Here is a 19,038-nt window from a genome sequence, read left to right as displayed (position 1 = left end):
GAATTTTCTTCCTTTTCTGGATGTGATGGGAAACTGCAACTTGCAAGGGCTGGAGGTAAATGAGACGGTCGATTGCAAAAAAGGGCCCAAAAGCCACAAAAACATTTGGAATTGATTGTATATGCAATGTAATTATATGAATGATGGCAAGGGGATGCTGGGAGTGACAGTCCAAAAAAAGGGCACCTTTCCCTATGAAATTCATGGAATCACCATATATGTGTATGGGAGATATATATGTGTGTATGTGTGTAATTATATATAACTGCATCTCCCAGAATGCTGGCAAGGGGATACTGGGAGTGACAGTCCAAAAGACACACTTCCCTATGAAATTCATGAAATATATGTGTATGGGAGATATATGTATGTATATGCTCTATATATGTATGTATGTGTATATATATATATGTGTGTGTGTGTGTGTGTGTGTGTGTGTAATTATATATCACTGCCTCTCCCAGAATGCTGGCAAAGGGATGCTGGGAGTGACAGTCCAAAAGGCACAGTTCCCTATGAAATTAATGAAATCACTATATATGTGTATGGGAGATATATATGTGTGTGTGTGTGTGTGTGTAATTATATATCACTGCCTCTCCCAGAATGCTGGCAAAGGGATGCTGGGAGTGACAGTCCAAAAGGCACAGTTCCCTATGAAATTAATGAAATCACTATATATGTGTATGGGAGATATATATGTGTGTGTGTGTGTGTAATTATATATAACTGCATCTCCCAAAATGCTGGCAAGGGGATGCTGGGAATGACGGTCCAAAAAGGCAAATTTCCCTATGAAATTAATAGAATCACCATATATGTGTATAGGGGATATATATATGTGTGTGTGTGTGTGTGTGTGTGTGTAATTATATATAACTGCCTCTCCCAGAATGCTGGCAAGGGGATGCTGGGAGTGACAGTCCAAAAAGGGCACCTTTCCCTATGAAATTCATGGAATCACCATATATGTGTATGGGAGATATATGTATGTATGTATATATGTGTGTGTGTAATTATATATAACTGCATCTCCCAAAATACTGGCAAGGGGATGCTGGGAGTGACAGTCCAAAAAGGCACATTTTCCTATGAAATTCATGAAATCACCATATATGTGTATATATTATATATGTGTGTGTGTGTGTGTGTATGTAATTATATCACTGCCTCTCCCAGAATGCAGGCAAGTCCAGTCCTATGAAATTCATGAGGTCACCCTGAATATATATAACGTGATGCTATAGTATTGCAAATACAAAAATTACAGAGTCATTAAACGTTGAAACCCTTTTGCTGTAGTATTGCAATCGGTTTCTATGGCTGGTTGGAGATTCAGATCCCTGAGTTTTCCAAACTTTCCATGTTGGTGACACACTTTTTAGACATGCATCCTTTCACGACACGGTCCTTCGGTTTTACTGTTGAATACTATATGTATGTATATATATGCCCGCGGTGGCGCAGCGGATAAAACCACTGAGCTGTTGAATTTGCTGACTGAAAGGTCGATGGTTCGAATCCAGGGAGTGGGGTGAGCTCCCATTATTAGCCCCAGCTTCTGCCAATTTAGCAGTTCGAAAACATGCAAATGTGAGTAGATCAATAGGTACCGCTTCTGTGGGAAGGTAACAGCGCTCCATGCAGTCATGCCGGCCACATGACCTTGGAGGTGTCTACGGACAACGTCGGCTCTTCGGCTTAGAAATGGAGATGAGCACCAACCCGCAGAGTTGGACATGACTAGACTTCATGTCAGGGAATTTTTTTTTACCTATATATATATTTATATATGTGTGTGTGTGTGTGTATATATATATATATACACAAACGTGTGTGTATAATATTTTATATGTAACGTATATAATAATGTATAATGTATATACATTTCATATAATCGTTACTGTGCTGGATCTATCTGCTATTGCACACTATTGTCTCTCTATGGCTAACAGTTATGGTCAAATCAATTCGCCATCCCGTTTCTCAATGAAATTGCGCAAACCTTTACGGGAAGTGCTCTAAGTCACTGGACATCATATGATCAAGCATTTGACACATCCGTCACGTGAAGATGCCCTTCCTTGTGTATGTGTGTGTTTGTATGTGCCTTCAAGTTGGCTGTCCATCAAAGGCCCTTTCTACACTGCCAGATAAAATGCAGATTATCCACTTTGAACTGGATTATATGGCAGTTTAGGCTCATATAATCCAGTTCAAAACAGGTAATCTGGATTATAGGGCAGTGTAGAAGGGGCTTTACTCGGAGAAGAGCCCAGCATCTCATTTTTTTAAAAGTCATGCAACTTTGGAAAAGTTTTGAAAAGTTTTAGACTAACATGCATGGGCAAACTTTGGCCCTCCAGGTGTTTTGGATTTCAACTCCCACAATTCCTAACAGCCTACCGGCTGTTAGGAATTGTGGGAGTTGAAGTCCAAAACACCTGGAGGGCCAAAGTTTGCCCATGCTTGGACTACAAACACCATATTCCCCAACCTACAATGCATTGTTCCAGAAAAGTTATGGGGTTTGTAGTTCAAAGCCAGTAACTTTCCCAAACTCAGCATAAATCTTTGATGGATTTGTGTTTGCTTTATAGTCACTCGGGTTGTGTAAACATCTCCTTTGCCAATATTTTGTGTTTGTTTGTATATAGTGTAGAATAAAAAGGAAACTCTGGCTGGCAAATGTGTGCTTGGTTTGGCAAGGACAGTCCCCGATTAAGCCTTTGCCGTACCACTTTCTTCCTTTGGTCTCCTTTACTTGCTCCAAAGTCAGTTCGAAGTGCAAAGTAACTTGCTCTCGTTTCACTTAAAAATCAATATGGTTCGAAGTGGGAAAAATTTCAGATTCATTTGACATGATTCACGGAACTAACAAGGCTTGCAATGGTCGCATGTATTCCAGTGTATTCCAGTTGCATGAATGAAGGTACAAATCCATGCAGATGAACTTGCATATCAGTTAATGCTGCTGCATAAGTCACATTCGCGGTCTTTCTTTGGGATTATTTTATATGAGCTTGAAATCTTGCCCAGGGCTATCATGGCTTCCTCCTTCCTCCCAGCAATCAAATGATTATACCATGTGTCTCTCTCTGTGTGTGCATATGTATAACTATATACATGACCCCCAAAATGATTGGTATTATGTATAAAAATTCAGAAAACAAATGCTGGAAATGCCATCAGCGTGAAGGCAGCTTTTACCACATGTGGTGGTCCTGCAAACAAGCAACAAAATATTGGAATATGATTCATGAAACATCCCAGAAGATCCTAAAAATAAAATTTGAAAAGAAACCAGAGTTTTACCTATTAGGCATGACAAATCCAGATATGAATTTAAACAAAACCAGGACATCCTATTCACATACCTTACAACAGCGGCTGGAATGGTTTATGCCAAAATTTGGAGACAAAAAGAAACCCCATCAAAGGAACAATGGCTGGAAAAAGTTTCAGAAATAAAAGATATGGATAAATTAACTTTTATTAAAGAAAGTCTCAGCTAAACAAATAAGACTAACGGATTGGAAATACTATGAAGACTATATGCAAGGACTAAACTAATTGTGATAGGTAAGAAAGAGTATTAAAAGAGAAAAAATGAAGAACAGAAGGAGATCAAACATAAGAATTCCATTTGGAATATAGAAGAAATAGATTTAAAGAAGAGAAAATATCTGCGAAGAAGATGAATGGAAGTTAAACATTACCGTCCCCCCCTCTTTTTTTTCTTTTCTTTCATTTTTTTAAAAAAATTCATTATTTTTATTTATTTATTTTATTTTTATTTTTTATTCCCCCCCGTCTCCCCCTCTTTTTCCTTCTTTTCCTACTTTACTATACAAAGTATTGTTCCCCCACTTTTACTGTATTGTTTTTTTGAAAATTGTAAATAAATTTAAAAAAGCTATATATAAACACAAACAAACACCAAGTGGGCTCTTGGTATCCACTGGACACCCCTTGCAGATACCAAAATCTGTAGATTTTGAAGTCCTATCTATCTATCTATCTATCTATCTATCTATCTATCTATCTATCTATCTATCTTTCTATCATCTATCTATCATCTACCTATCATTTATCTAGCTATATAATCTGAAGAGACATGAATGGAGGGCGAAAGGGATAAATGTGCCAAGAGGAAGTCGCGTCAAGTGAACTACAATTCCCAGAAATCTTGGGTCAATCCTCCCAAAATTCTCCCAGAATTCACAGTTGACCATGTTGGGTCTGTGTGCCAGGTTTGGTCCAGATTCGTCACTTGCTGGGTTCATTGTTCTCTGAATACAGGTGAACTATAACTCTCTGATGCCAAGGTCAATCACCCACATGGCCTGCCAGTATTCACAGTTGTCCAAGTTGAGTCTGTGTGCCAAGTTTGATCCAGATCTGTCGCTTGCTGGGTTCAGTCTTCTCTGAATACAGGTGAACTATAACTCTCTGATGCCAAGGTCAATCACCCACATGGCCTGCCAGTATTCACAGTTGTCCAAGTTGAGTCTGTGTGCCAAGTTTGGTCCAGATTCGTCAGTGATGGGGTTCAGTCTTCTCTGAATATGGGCAAACTATAACTCTCTGATGCCAAGGTCAATCACCTCAAGTTGGCAGCATTGGATCTGTGTGCCAAGTTTGGTCCAGATCCGTCAGTGATGGGGTTCAGAGGGCTCAGGGAATACAGGTGAACTATAACTCCCAGAGTTAAAGGTCAATCACCCCCAAAGTCCACCAGCATTCCCAGTTGGCCATGTTGAATTTCTGTGCCAAGTTTGGTCCAGATCCGTCATCACATGGGTTCAGTGTTCTCTGAATATAGGTGAACTACAACTCCTGGATGTCAAGGCACTTTAAATTGCCATAGTTTAATGCTATGGAACTTTGGGAGCTGAAGTTTGGTGAGGCCCCAGGACTCCTTGGCAGAGAAGACTAAAGGCCGTAACATTGAGCCATGGCAGTTAAAGTAGTGTTAATCTGCGTTAACTCTGCAGCGTAGATGCACCCATATTCAAGCAGAGATTTGAACCCTGGCCTTCAGAGTCATAGTCTGGAGTATACACACACAAATCTATATATATAAAAGGGTAATGAAATTTTGGCCTAGGACAAAACAACAAAACTACATATTCCAGAAACACTAAACTTGGCAGCACGATCCCTCATCCATGCCTCTACGTTCATACAACAAAAAGAAAAGAAAAATAAAGTCCTAATTAGAGGGAGAGGAAGAATTGTTTTTCTCCAACTGCTGCCAGTTAGAAGGCTAAGCTCCGCCCACTTGGTCTCCTAGCAACCCACTCAGCCCAGGGGACAGGCAGAGTTAGGCCTCTTCCACGCTGCCTATAAAATACAGATTATCTGATTTTAACTGGATTATATGGCAGTGTAGACTCAAGGCCCTTCCACACAGCTATATAACCCATTTATAATGGACTTAATGTCAGGGGAAAACCTTTACCCTTTACCTTAACTACCACCAATTCCTCAATACTTTATTTCCCATACCACCAGACTTCGCCACAGCAACGCGTGGCCGGGCACAGCTAGTATACATATATAGACACACACATACACACACAACTGCTCTTTGCTTCACTTTCTCTCCTCCTCCCCACACCTTTCTCTGCCTTTCTCCAAATTTTCTCATTTGTTCCCTATGGGTTTTGTCTTGCCGTCGGCAATCCTGTGGAAACGCTTCTCAAAACTGAAATCGGAGAGGCTTCCAACGCTGAGCGTTTCAATGCGCTAAGATGTCATGAGACGAACAATTGCCGAATCTTTGGCAACCTGGCGTTTCTTTTGCTGTTGGAGGAGTTTCAGCAATGCTACTCCTCATACCCAACCTCCCTTCTCCTAAGCCTTCCCTTTGCCGTTGTGTTGACTCTGTAGGTGTGTCTCTCCAAACAAATGTCTGCAAACCCTTTGTGCAAACACCGGGGAGTCACTCCGGCTGGGCCAATGTCCCCTTTGCGGTTAACTGGTCCGACGGGCGCAAGTATGCACATGTATGGCAGCATGGGTCCCATAGGTGTGCTTGTGGGTTGATGGCTTCAGCATCAAGTATTTGGAGCAAAGACAGGTATTGTATTCCATTCCTGTTGTGTGCTGTCACAATGGGTTCAACTTATGGTGATCCCATGAATGGGATGCTTCCGAGTCAGGGCAATTTCTCTGACATGCACTCTTCTCCTATATCCAATGAGCATTAATGTTACAATGGCTCATGCGGCCTTATAGTATTTCCAAAGTATGTAAACTTCTGTGTAGTCATTTTGACTTTGAGAGAGAGTTCAGCTTTCATGGAATATACTACCGAGAAGTCCAGAGGAGTTTCCTTCTCTGGAGGATTTTCAGCAGAGGCTAGATGACCTTTGGGAGTCTCTTCCAACTCTTTATTACTATGAATATTAGTTTGCTGTTAAGACAGTGCATCAATTTGGCTTTGATTTATGGCATCCCATCTGAATTAAGGACCTCTAAGGCCCAAAAGGTTCCAGGTTCAAATCCCGAGAGCAGAATGAGTGCACACTGTTAGCCCCAACTTCTGCCAACCTAGCAGTTCGAAAACATGCAAATGTGAGTAGATCAATAGGTACCGCTCCGGCGGGAAGATAACAGCGCTCCATGCAGTCATGCCGGCCACATGACCTTGGAGGTGTCTATGGACAACGCTGGCTCTTCGGCTTAGAAATGGAGATGAGCACCAACCCCCAGAGTCGGTCACAACTGGACTTAACGTCAGGGGAAACCTTTACCTTTACCTAAGGCCCCTTCTATGTATACTGCCATATAATCCAGTTTATGAAATCAATCCACATTACTCTCACCCTCCCTAGTCAACTTGTATGCAGAACACATCATGTGATGTGCAGGGCTTGAGGAATCCAAGGCTGGAGTTAAAATTTTTGGGAGAAACATCAACAACCTTAGATATGCAGATGATACCACTTTGATGGCTGAAAGCGAGGAGGAGCTGAGGAGCCTTCTCATCAAGAGGAAAGAAAGAAGAAAGTGCAAAAGCTGGGTTGCAGTTAAACATCAAGAAAACCAAGATCATGGCAACTAGATTGACTGATTACTGGCAAATAGAGGGAGAAAACGTGGAGGCAGTGACATACTTTGTATTTCTAGGTGCAAAGATTCCTATAGCCAGGAAATCAGAAGATGCTTACGTCTTTGGGAGGAGAGGAATGGCCAACCTCGATAAAATAGTGAAAAGCAGAAACATCACAGTGGCAATAAAAGTCCGCATAGTGAAAGCAATGGTATTCCCCATAGTAACCTATCGATGCGAGAGCTGGACCATAAGGAAGGCTGAGCAAAGGAAGATGGACGCTTTTGAACTCTGGTGTTGGAAGGAAAGTTCTGTGAGTGCCTTGGACCTTGGCAAGAAGATCCAACCAGTCCATCCTCCAGGAAATAGTGCCCAATGGCTGCTCACTGGAGGGAAGGATATTGGAGGCAAAGATGAAGTATTTCGGCCACATCATGAGAAGACAAGAAAGCTTGGGAAAGATCACGATGCTGGGGAAAATGGAAGGAAAAAGGAAGAGAGGCCGACCAAGGGCGAGATGGATGGACGGTATCCTTGAAGTGATTGGCTTGACCTTGAAGGAGCTGCAGGTGGCCACATCTGACAGGAAGCTCTGGTGTGGACTGGTCCAAGAGGTAACCAAGAGTCAGAAGCAACTGAATGAATCAACAACAACAATCCACATTATCTGCTTTGAACTGGATTATATGAGTCTCCATTGCCACATAATCCAGTTCAAAGCAGATAATCTGGACTTTATATGCCAATGTAGAAGGGGCCGGAGTCATGGCAGCTCAAGTGGAGTCAAACTGTATAGATTCATCCTGAGTCAATCCACCTCTTGTGATCTTCCTCTTTTTTCAGAGCTTCCGAGTCAGCATGATGATCTCTTCCAGCAATTCATGCCATTTCATGATAACATCTAAGACATGACGACTACTACTGAGTCATTTTGGCTTCCAAGGAAAGCCCAGGCTTGATTTGCTCTTGGATCTATTCATTGGACTTTTTAGCATCCAAAGGATCCACAGAACACTCCTCCGGCACCACATTTACAACAAGTTGATTTTCTGTTTGTTTACTTCACTGTCCATCTTTTACAGCCGTACATAGACATGTGTGGACCATCCTAATTTTAGTATTCAGTGATCTATCTATCTATCTATCTATCTATCTATCTATCTATCTATCTATCTATCTATCTATCTATCTATCTATCCATCCATCCATCCATCCATCCATCCATCCATCCATCCATCCATCCATCTCTCGTGACATGTCCGGATCTTGTCTAGTCTCTTCATGCCTGCCTCTCCAAGTCTTATAGTCTCCTTTGGATGACAGAGCCTAAGTTTGGAAAAATCTTGAACCATCTCTATGTCTTTTCCTTCTCCTTTAAAGTTTTGTAAATCTTCCTTATGTTTATTATTTTCGTTTTCTTAATATTCAACGGTCACCCTGTTTTTTTCCACTTTCCTCCTTAATTTTTCCACCCTCATCGTTCCAAGTCTTGGCTATTGTCTGCCTGCAACATGGGCTGGCATGCTCTCCGATAGTTACAAAATCATTATAGCCATTGGAGGTTTGTTTTTAGGGGTATTAAACAGCAAAAGTGATCCCCAAAACATCCCTTTTCAGTGAAGAGTTTCCTCCACCAAATGAAAAGTTTCTGAGTTGCCACAGATGGGAAAAGGGTTTGCGGCAATTCTCTGGTTGTAACCCACTCCAAGTCCGCAAATAGTGTTTTAGGATTACAAGGCTGGGCTTCACTACAAAGAGGAATTTCAGGGTGAGAGCGCTGCCTTGAAAAGTGTAACCACAGGGTGCATCTATACCTTATCTACCGGGGAGAGCGCGGATGAGCTCCCTCTGTCCGCTCCAGCTCCATGCAGGGACATAAGAGAAGCCTCCCACAAGAATGGTAAAACATCAAAACATCCGGGCGTCCCCTGGGCAACGTCCTTGCAGATGGCCAATTCTCTAACTCCATAAGCGACTTGCAGTTTCTCAAGTCGCTCCTGATATGAAAAAAAAATCTACACTGCAGAATGTATGCAGTTTAATACTACTTCAACTTACCATGGCTCCTTGCTAGTTTGGCGAAGCATCAGCATTTCTGGGCAGAGAAGACTACAGACTTTGTAAAACTACAACTCCAGTTCAGTGCATTATATGACAGTGGCACCTTCTGAACTGCCATATAATCCATATTATCAAATCAGATAATCCACATTATCCTTTTAGAACTGGATGACATGAGTCTAAGGGAAAGGTAAAGCTTTTCCCCTGACGTTAAGTCCAGTCATGTCAGACTCTGGGAGTTGGTTCTCATCTCCATTTCTAAGCCGAAGAGCCGGCGTTGTCCGTAGACACCTCCAAGGACATGTGGCCAGCATGACTGCATGGAGAATTATTACCTTCACACTGGAGTAGTACCTATTGAGCTACTCACATTTGCATTTTTCGAACTGCTAGTTTTTCAGAAGCTGGAGCTAATAGCGGGAGCTCACCTCGCTCCCCGGATTTGAGCCGCTGACCTTTCAGTCAGCAAGTTCAGCAGCTCAGCTGTTGAGTCTACACTTTAAAGCAGATAATCTGGATTTTATATAGCAATGCAGAAGGGGCCAAAGTGGTATCAAACGGCATGCGTTCTACAGTGTAGATGCATCCTTGATTTGCAAAAATATTGGACTGCACACTCTTGCAATTGTGTTTGATGTTGAAGTTACGATGCTTAATGGCATTACTAGCTCCTTCCTGGGCTTCTTTTTTCGTGTCAGGAACGATTTGAGAAACTGCAATTCGCTTCTGGTGTGACTTGGACTAAAAACCCACCATGCTGGAATTTTGGGGCACTTTATTTTAGGAAGGGCAGGGACAAAGTTGGAAAGGTGTCACGGAAAGACAGAGAAAGATAACGAAGTATGGAGAACAACATAGATGAGCTGGGCATGTGAAAAAAAGGCACAATTATGTTCTTTGCAACCTCACATAGATGGGGACCAGGTCTAATGGTTTGACGTTACAGGAGGGTAGATTTGGGTTGAACATTAGAAGGAAATTCATGACATTCAGAGCAATTAAGCAATGAGCCCAATTGCCTCCTTTCCTGGATGTCTCCGAAAAGTCCCTTTCTGGGGATGCTCCAGATGGAGAGCCTGCATTGAGCCCGTCGTAGTTATAAAGTTGGAGGGGTCTCCAGAGGCCATCTAGTCCAACCCATTGTTGGACTAGATGACCTCTGGAGACCCCTCCACCTCTATAACTATGACATCATGAAGGCATCATCTCTAGACCTTGGAAAACTTAATGTTCATTCTCATTAATTGCCATTTTCTTGGAGGTTCTTCTGAGGCTGAGAGAGCATGACTTTCTGAAGGTTGGGGTTTCAAAGAGGCATCCAAACTTCACAGTCCAAATCCAGCACTCAAAGAGCTGCACCACATTTGCACAACATGCCATTCAACATTTCATTCGGCTGTCCGGGTGCTGAACCGGTGTCTTCTGACTCATTAATTCGGCAGAAAATCTTGTGTGGTTTGTCCGCATCCCACTTTCTGTGGGTACGTGTGCAGCATGTGCTCAGGCAGTTCTTGCTTGGAAGGGGTCACGCTCCATCTGTGGTCATGGTGCACATTTTAGGCCTCTTTTCTTTGTGGTTACTCTCTGGTATCGAGCACCAATCTTTCTGGATCAAAAGGTCTACATTGGGGTTGGGACACTGGCTATAGTTCTACATCCAGGACCACTGTGACCCCCACCACATGACCAACTGAACATACTGCGGAAGGTGGTGGGAATGGACCTTGATTTTGGGAGCTATAGTTCACCTACATCCAGGGAAACTGTGACTCTCACCAACAATGGACCGGGACCAAACTTGGCACAGTGTAAGCCTCATGACCAACTGAACATACTGCATGAGTTAGTGGAAGATGGTGGTGGGGTATAAATAAAGTATTATTATTATTATTATTGCCCTGGGAATCTGGGAGTTGTAGTTCACCCTTATCCAGAGAACCCTAAAACCAGCCGACTACGGATCTGGACCAAACTTGGCACACAGACCCAAGATGGCCAACTGCAAATACTGGCAGGATTTCAGGGTGATTGCCCTGGGAATCTGGGACTTGTAGTTCACCCTTATCCAAACAGCATTGAACCCAGCCAACAATGGATTTGGACCAAACTTTAGTGATATTACCTAAGTAAAGGGGCCCGGGCTGTGGCACAGGTGGGAGAGCAAGCCAGCTGCAACCAGCTGCAATGAATCACTCTGATCAGGAGGTCATGAGTTCGAGGCCCGCTCGGAGCCTGTGTTTGTCTTGTCTTTGTTCTATGTTAAAAGGCATTGAATGTTTGCCTATATGTGTAATGTGATCCGCCCTGAGTCCCCTTCGGGGTGAGAAAGAAGGGCGGAATATAAATGCTGTAAATAATAAAATAATAATAATAATAAAGGTAAAGGTTTTCCCTGACGTTAAGTCCATATAATCCATATGATCAAAGCAGATAATCCACATTATCTTTTTAGAACAGGATGACATGAGTCTAAGGTAAAGGTAAAGGTTTTCCCATGACGTCAAGTCCAGTCGTGCCCGACTCTGGGGGTTGGTGCTCATCTCCATTTCTAAGCCGAAGAGCTGGCATTGTCCATAGACTCCTTCAAGGTCATGTGGCCATTGGCATGGCTGCATGGAGCGCCGTTACCTTCCTGCCAGAACGGTACCTATTGATCTACTCACATTGGCATGTTTTCGAACTGCTAGGTTGGCAGGAGCTGGAGCTCAAGCTCCCGGGATTTGAACCTGGGACCTTTCGGTCTGCAAGTTCAGCAGCTCAGCGCTTTAACCCACTTTGCCACCGGGGCTCCTTACCTAACATCCCAAAATAAACAATGCCTTCTTCTAATAACCCGGACACTGGCCGGGTCCCCAAGCTAGTAGTGGAATATAGATGGCTTGGAAATCTGATGGAGTGCCAGAAGGGGGTTGGACTGGATGGCCTCTGGGGGTCCCTTTCAACTCTAGGGTTCTATGATGTGTAGTTGTCTTGTTTGGTGACGCTGTGAAACCTTGGTCTTCCCTGTGGCCTCTTTCTTTCCCGCACTGAAGTTAGGACAGTGATGGCCAACCTATGACACGCGTGTCAACATTGACCCGCCTAGCCATTTTTGCTGACACGCTGCGACATGCAGATTGATTGGATGACTATGTCTTTTGTGACCAAATTTGGTGTGATTTGGTCCAGTGGTCTTGTTGTTCATGGGAATTATGCATATAGCTTTCTATTATTATTCTATTATTATTGTAGTACAGTAGAGTCTCACTTATCCAACACTCACTTATCCAACGTTCTGAATTATCCAATGCATTTTGTAGTCAATGTTTTTAATATATCGTGATATTTTGGTGCTAAATTCGTAAATACAGTAATTACTGCATAGCATTACTACCTATTGAACTACTTTTTCTGTCAAATTTGTTGTATAACATGATGTTTTGGTGCTTAATTTGTAAAATCATGACCTAATTTAATGTGTAACAGGCTTTTCCTTAATCCCTCCTTATTATCCAACATATTCGCTTATTCAACGTTCTGCCGGCCCGTTTATGTTGGATAAGTGAGACTCTACTGTAACAGTGATAAAGTGCCATATGCTTTTAAAACAGAAAGAAGTATTCTGATGACAGCTCTATTGGGCCTATTCATCCAAACGCACTCTTGAACAAACATGTTTTCAATTCCCGGCGGAAAATGGGCAGAGAAGGAGCTAACCTGATCTCCTTAGGGAGAGACTTCCAGAGCAACACCCTGAGGGCAGAGGAGCCCCAAGGATGGCTAATGACTCTGAACAAAGGCAAGAGACAAACCTTTCCAATGCTTTCGTGAAGCTGGAAAAAAAAAAGTTAAATGCCTCTGTGTCTGTCTATACTGTATGTTGTTTGTCTGTTGGCATTGAATGTTTGCCATCTCTGTGTTCATTGTAATCTGCCCTGAGTCCCCTTCGGAGTGAGAAAGAAGGGCGGAATATGAATACTGTAAATAAATAAATAAATAAATAAATGCTAATTAGGGTGATTAACTGAAACATTAACGCTGGCTTCCAACTGACAAAGGACTCTTGTCACACCCTGGACTCTCCACAGATATATATTGACCTTCTTTGCCTACCTCACAACCTCTGAGGATGCCTGCCATAGATGTGGGCGAAACGCCAGGAGAGAATGCTTCTGGAACATGGCCACACAGCCCGAAAGACATACAACATACCCTAACCCAGGGGTCCCCAAACTAAGGCCCGGGGGCCGGATGCGGCCCATCAAAGCCATTTATCCGGCCCCCACAGCACAAGGGCAGAAGGGGGTTGGGCTAAATGACCCAAGGGGTCTCTTCTTCTCTTCCAACCCTTATTATTATTATTATTATTATTATTATTATTATTATTATTATTATTATTAACATTGAGGCCGGGTGGCCATCTGTCAGGGGTGCTTTGCTTGTGCTTTTTGTGCACAAAGGCAGAAGGGGATTGGACTAAATGTCCCAAGGGGTCTCTTCCAACCCTCTTTATATTATTATTATTATTATTATTATTATTATTATTATTATTATTATTAAGGCTGGGTGGCCATCTGTCAGGGGTGCTTTGCTTGTGCTTTTGGTGCACAGAGGCAGAAGGGGATTGGACTAAATGGCCCAAGGGATCTCTTCCAACCCTCTTTATATTATTATTATTATTATTATTATTATTGACACAACGACGTTGTATGACACAGCAAACAAGATAGATATGCTGGATTTCGTTTTTTTGACAAAATCACAAGTCGAACACTTCCCAAGTGTCTAGGACTGTGTGATGTATTTTCGGATGATGCGTGCAGATCCCAGTAAGATGGCCTTTTGCAGTTGGCAGATCGTAATTTTGTCAATGTCTATTGTCTCCAAATGCCGGCTGAGATCTTTTGGCACGGCACCCAGTGTGCCCATCACCACTGGGACCACCTGCACTGGTTTCTGCCAGAGTCTTTGAAGTTCAATCTTGAGGTCCTGATAGCGGCTGATTTTTTCCTGTTGTTTTTCGTCAATGCGACTGTCACCTGGGATGGCAACATCAATGATCCAAACCTTGTTCTTTTCCACAACTGTGATGTCTGGTGTGTTGTGTTCCAGAACTTTGTCAGTCTGGATTCGGAAGTCCCACAGTATCTTTGCGTGTTCATTTTCCACAACCTTTGCAGGTTTGTGATCCCACCAGTTCTTAACTGCAGGGAGGTGGTACTTGAGGCATAAGTTCCAATGGATCATTTGAGCCACATAGTTGTGTCTCTGTTTGTAGTCTGTCTGTGCGATTTTCTTACAGCAGCTGAGGATATGATCCATGGTTTCATCGGTTTACCCCTCCGCAGGTGCCACCTTGACGTGGTGGGGGGGCTTAACTGCTCCAATGATGACTGAGGGCTGTGCTGGCGGTAGTGTAACTACCGGTAGGTCCAACCAAGCCAGAGAGGCCTCAGCTGAGGAGCACAACCAAGAGCACCTAACCCATTAGCATTATGGAGAATCAAACCCAAACGAAGTCTATACTGGCTCGGTCGTCGCCCAGGATAAAAAGGACCGCGGTGGATGCTGCTGATTCTGGACATCCATCGACAAGTGGGCTACGGAATCATCAAACCCCAAATGAACAGTCACAGAAGCGGCAGAAATACACAATGCCAGAAAACCGCACAATTATTATTATTATTATTATTATTATTAGCCCAATGGTCTCTTCCAACCCTCATCATTATTACTATTATTATTATTATTATTATTATTATTAATAATAATAATAATAATAACATTGAGGCTGGGTGGCCATCTGTCAGGGGTGCTTTGCTTGTGCTTTCGGTGCACAAAGGCAGAAGGGGATTGGACTCTATGGCTCAAAGGGTCTCTTCCAACACTCTTTTTTGTTGCTGTTGTTGTTGTTGTTGTTGTTGCTTGGTGGCCAACTATAGTCCGGCCCTCCAATGGTCCAAAGGATCGTGAACTGGCCCCCTGTTTAAAAAGTTTGGGGACCCCTGCCCTAACCCTTTCTCTCTCTCTGTGTGTTTTCTGTCGAGGCTCCCGTCCCGGGTTGAGACTCCAGTCCGGGTCTTGGCTGCGTCCGCGTACGTGAGGCAGGCTGATGCCGGGGACAGGGGAGGGGAGGGGAGGGGGAGGAGGAGGAGGAGGGGGAGGGCCCTGGAAGGGGAATTTCAAAACAAGCCTGGCGAGGGAAGGAAGGAAGGAAGGAGGGAGCGGAGCTGGCCAGCGGCGGAGCGAGGTAAGCGGGGGAGTGCCTCCCAGGGAAGAAGAAGAAATCATAATATCATAAGGGGGAGGGGGTCGTCCTTTTTTGCAAATGCAGACCCTTCCCCTGCATTTCTTTGGGTGCAAAGGAGCCCTTTGGGGGTGCCAAGGGAGCCTGCGCGGGTTTTGCGCGCCATCCTAAAGGGGGTTGGGTCGCCTTCGCTTGCTCTTTTCCTCTTCTTTGCAATTTCCATGTAATTTTTTTTTTTTTTGCATGTGGAGGGTGGGGGTCTTAATCCAATAGGATGGGCGCATCTTTATAGTTTTGGGTGGGCTTTTGCATAATGCAAGACCCTCTCTTTGGGAAGAACATGCATTGCATTGCATTTGCAATTGCACTGTATTTGTGTTTACATTGCATTTGCAATTGCATTGCAATGTATTTTTTTTGTATTGGGGGGCAATTATATAGTGAAAGACCCTCTCTTGGGAAGAACATGCATTGCATTGCATTTGCAATTGCACTGTATTTGTGTTTACATTGCATTTGCAATTGCATTGCAATGTATTTTTTTTTTGTATTGGGGGGCAATTATATAGTGAAAGCCCCTCTCTTGGGAAGAATATGCATTGCAATTGCATTTGCAATTGCACTGTATTTGTGTTTACATTGCATTTGCAATTGCATTGCAATGTATTTTTTTTTGTATTGGGGGGCAATAATATAGTGAAAGACCCTCTCTTGGGAAGAATATGCATTGCAATTGCATTTCCAGTTGCACTGTATTTGTGTTTACATTGCATTTGCAATTGCATTGCAATGTATTTTTTTTGTATTGGGGCAATTATATAGTGAAAGACCCTCTCTTGGGAAGAATATGCATTGCATTGCATTTGCAATTGCACTGTATTTGTGTTTACATTGCATTTGCAATTGCATTGCAATGTATTTTTTTTTTGTATTGGGGCAATAATATAGTGAAAGACCCTCTCTTGGGAAGAATATGCATTGCAATTGCATTTCCAGTTGCACTGTATTTGTGTTTACATTGCATTTGCATTTCAATGTATTTTTTGTATTTAGGGGCAATAATACAGTAGGATGAGCACATACTTATAGTTTTGAGTGGGCTTTTGTATAGTGCAAGACCCTCTCTTTGGGAAGAACATGCATTGCAATGCATTTGCAATTGCACTGTATTTGTGTTTACATTGCATTTGCAATTGCACTGTATTTGTGTTTACATTGCATTTGCATTGCAATTTTTTTGGTATTTGGGGGCAATAATACTGTAGGATGAGTGCATACTTTTAGTTTTGGGTGGCCTTTTATATAATGCAAGACCCTCTCTTGGGAAAAACATACATTGCAATTGCACTTCCAGTTGCACTGTACTTGTGTTTACATTGCATTTGCAATTGCATTGCAATGTATTTTTTGTATTTGGGGCAGTAATATAGTAGGATGAGTGCATACTTATAGTTTTGGGTGGGCTTTTGTATAGTGCAAGACCCTCTCTTTGGGAAGAGCATGCATTGCAATGCATTTGCAATTGGATTTGCAATGCATTTGCAATTGCACTGTATTTGTGTTTACATTGCATTTGCAATTGCATTGCAATGTATTTTTTTTTTGTATTGGGGCAATAATATAATAGGATGAGCGCATACTTATAGTTTTGAGTGGACTTTTGTATACTCTTTGGGAAGAGCATGCATTACAATACATTTGAAATTGCATTTCCAATTGCACTGTATTTGTATTTGCATTTGCAATGTATTTTTTTGTATGTGTATGGGGAGAATAATACAATAGGATGAGCGCATCTTTATCATTTTGGGTGGGCTTTTACATAGTGGGCTTTTGGCATCGAATTCTGCCAGTTTTGTAAGCCGCCCCGAGTCCCTTCGGGTGAGAAGGGCGGGATAGAAATGAAGGAAATAATAATAAATAATAATAGTGCAAACCCCTCATTGGGAAGAGCATGCATTGCATTGCAATTCCATTGCATATATATTTGCATTGCATTGGTGTTTGCATTGCATTTATATTTGCATTGCATTTGCTTTTGCATTGCATGTGAGCCCCCCACCTCCCCAGTTTTTTTTTGCATTGGGTGCCCTTCCAAATCCTAAACCTGAGCCCACAGTGTGATGCAGCAGCGTAAAAAGCCAATGCGATTCTCCACTTGTCTCCATCGAAGGGGAAGTTGTTATATGTTATATACAGGGATCTTATAATGGACCTCAAGCAGTTTTGCGAGGGCTTTTGCATAATGCAAGACCCTCTCTTTGGGAAAAAAGCATGCATTGCATTCCATTGCAATTGTATTGCATTTGCATTGCATTTTTATTTGCATTGCATTTATGTTTGCATTGCAATTGCATTTGCTTTTGCATTGCATTTATATTTGCACTGCAATTGCTTTTGCATTGGATGTGAGCCCCCCCACCCCCCCAACTTAATTGCATTAGATGCCCTTCCCAATCCCAAACCCGAGCCCACAGTGTGATGCAGCAGCTTAAAAAGCCAATGCCATTCCCCTCTTGTCTCCATCGAAGGGGAAGTTTTATATATATATTATTATTATATAGAGAGTATCTTTATAGTAGAACTCAAGCTGAGCCTGAGCCAGCGCTGTGATGCAGCAGCATAAAAAGCCAATGCCATTCTCCTCTTGTCTCCATCGAAGGGGAAGTTTTTATATCTATCTATCTATCTATCTCTATCTATCTATCTATCTATCTATATATTATATAGAGTATCTTTATAGTAGAACTCACGTTGAGCCTGAGCCAGCGCTGTGCTGCTGCAGCATAAAAAGCCAATGCCATTCTAGGCTGCATCCATAGGAAGGTTGTGCCTTGCTCGAAATTTGAAACTGAGCCAAGAGTGTGGTGCAGCAGCTAAAAGAGGCCAATGCGATCTTACTGTGTTTTTCTCCATGGGAGAAGGGGGTTGGGCTAGATGGCCCCTGGGGACCCCCTTCCAACTCTGCATTGGGCGGAATGGCGGCTGCGTGGCCATCCACGCGTGTTTGCCACGCCTCCCTCTTTCCACGGGAGAAGAGGCACCGCCCACTCGTGTCGTGGCTCCACATCCGGGGGTCTCCTGACTCCCTCCTCCCACATTTTTCCTCTGTCTTTCCTCTCCCTTTTCCCTTTCCTGGCCCACTCGTGTCTGCGTGGCCGCGTGTATTGGAGACTTTCACCCACTAGTCTCGTTTCTTGCAATTGGGAGATTGCAACAATCCCTATTTGAGTTGGAAGAGGGACTTCCAAAGGCCATCCAGTCCAACCCCTTTAGGAAAAATATAATCTATTCATCCTCTGTTTAAAAACTTCTAAAGGAAGAGTTGGAAGGGGCTCCCAAAGGGCATCCAGTCTAACCCCATTCTATTAGCCAGCAAGACACAATCAAAGCCCTCCCAACAGATGGCCATACAGGTTAAAGATTTCATTGGACTCCAAGGCACTATACTAGAATATAAAGTCAGGACCCCAAAGGCCATCCAGTCCAACCCAATCTCTTGTGCATTATGGTACAATCGAAACCATCCCGACAGATGGCCATCCAGCCTCTGTATCAAAACCTGTGCCTTTCAGTAAGAGACAATCAAAGCCGTCCCAGCAGATGGCCATCCAATCTCAGTATCAAAACCTATGCCTTGCATTAAGACACAATTGAAACCATCTCGACAGATGGCCATCCATCCTCTGTA

The 19,038-nt window shown here is 42.9% G+C and overlaps 1 protein-coding gene across 1 annotated transcript in view; it reads left to right on the top strand.

Moving 5' to 3' along the window:
* The first annotated feature begins 15,259 nt into the window (after nt 1–15,259).
* znf395 (zinc finger protein 395) overlaps nt 15,260–19,038 on the top strand; it is a 59,748-nt gene continuing 55,969 nt past the window's right edge. The window contains exon 1 of the mRNA XM_008118560.3: nt 15,260–15,350. The gene's annotated coding sequence lies outside the window, so the exon portion shown is untranslated. The remainder of the gene's footprint in view (nt 15,351–19,038) is intronic.

The sequence above is a fragment of the Anolis carolinensis genome, chromosome 1 (assembly GCF_035594765.1).
Source record: "Anolis carolinensis isolate JA03-04 chromosome 1, rAnoCar3.1.pri, whole genome shotgun sequence".
Lineage (NCBI taxonomy): Eukaryota > Metazoa > Chordata > Lepidosauria > Squamata > Dactyloidae > Anolis > Anolis carolinensis.
The sequence above is the reverse complement of the archived record's forward strand: the minus strand, read 5'-3'. Positions and strand labels throughout refer to the sequence as shown.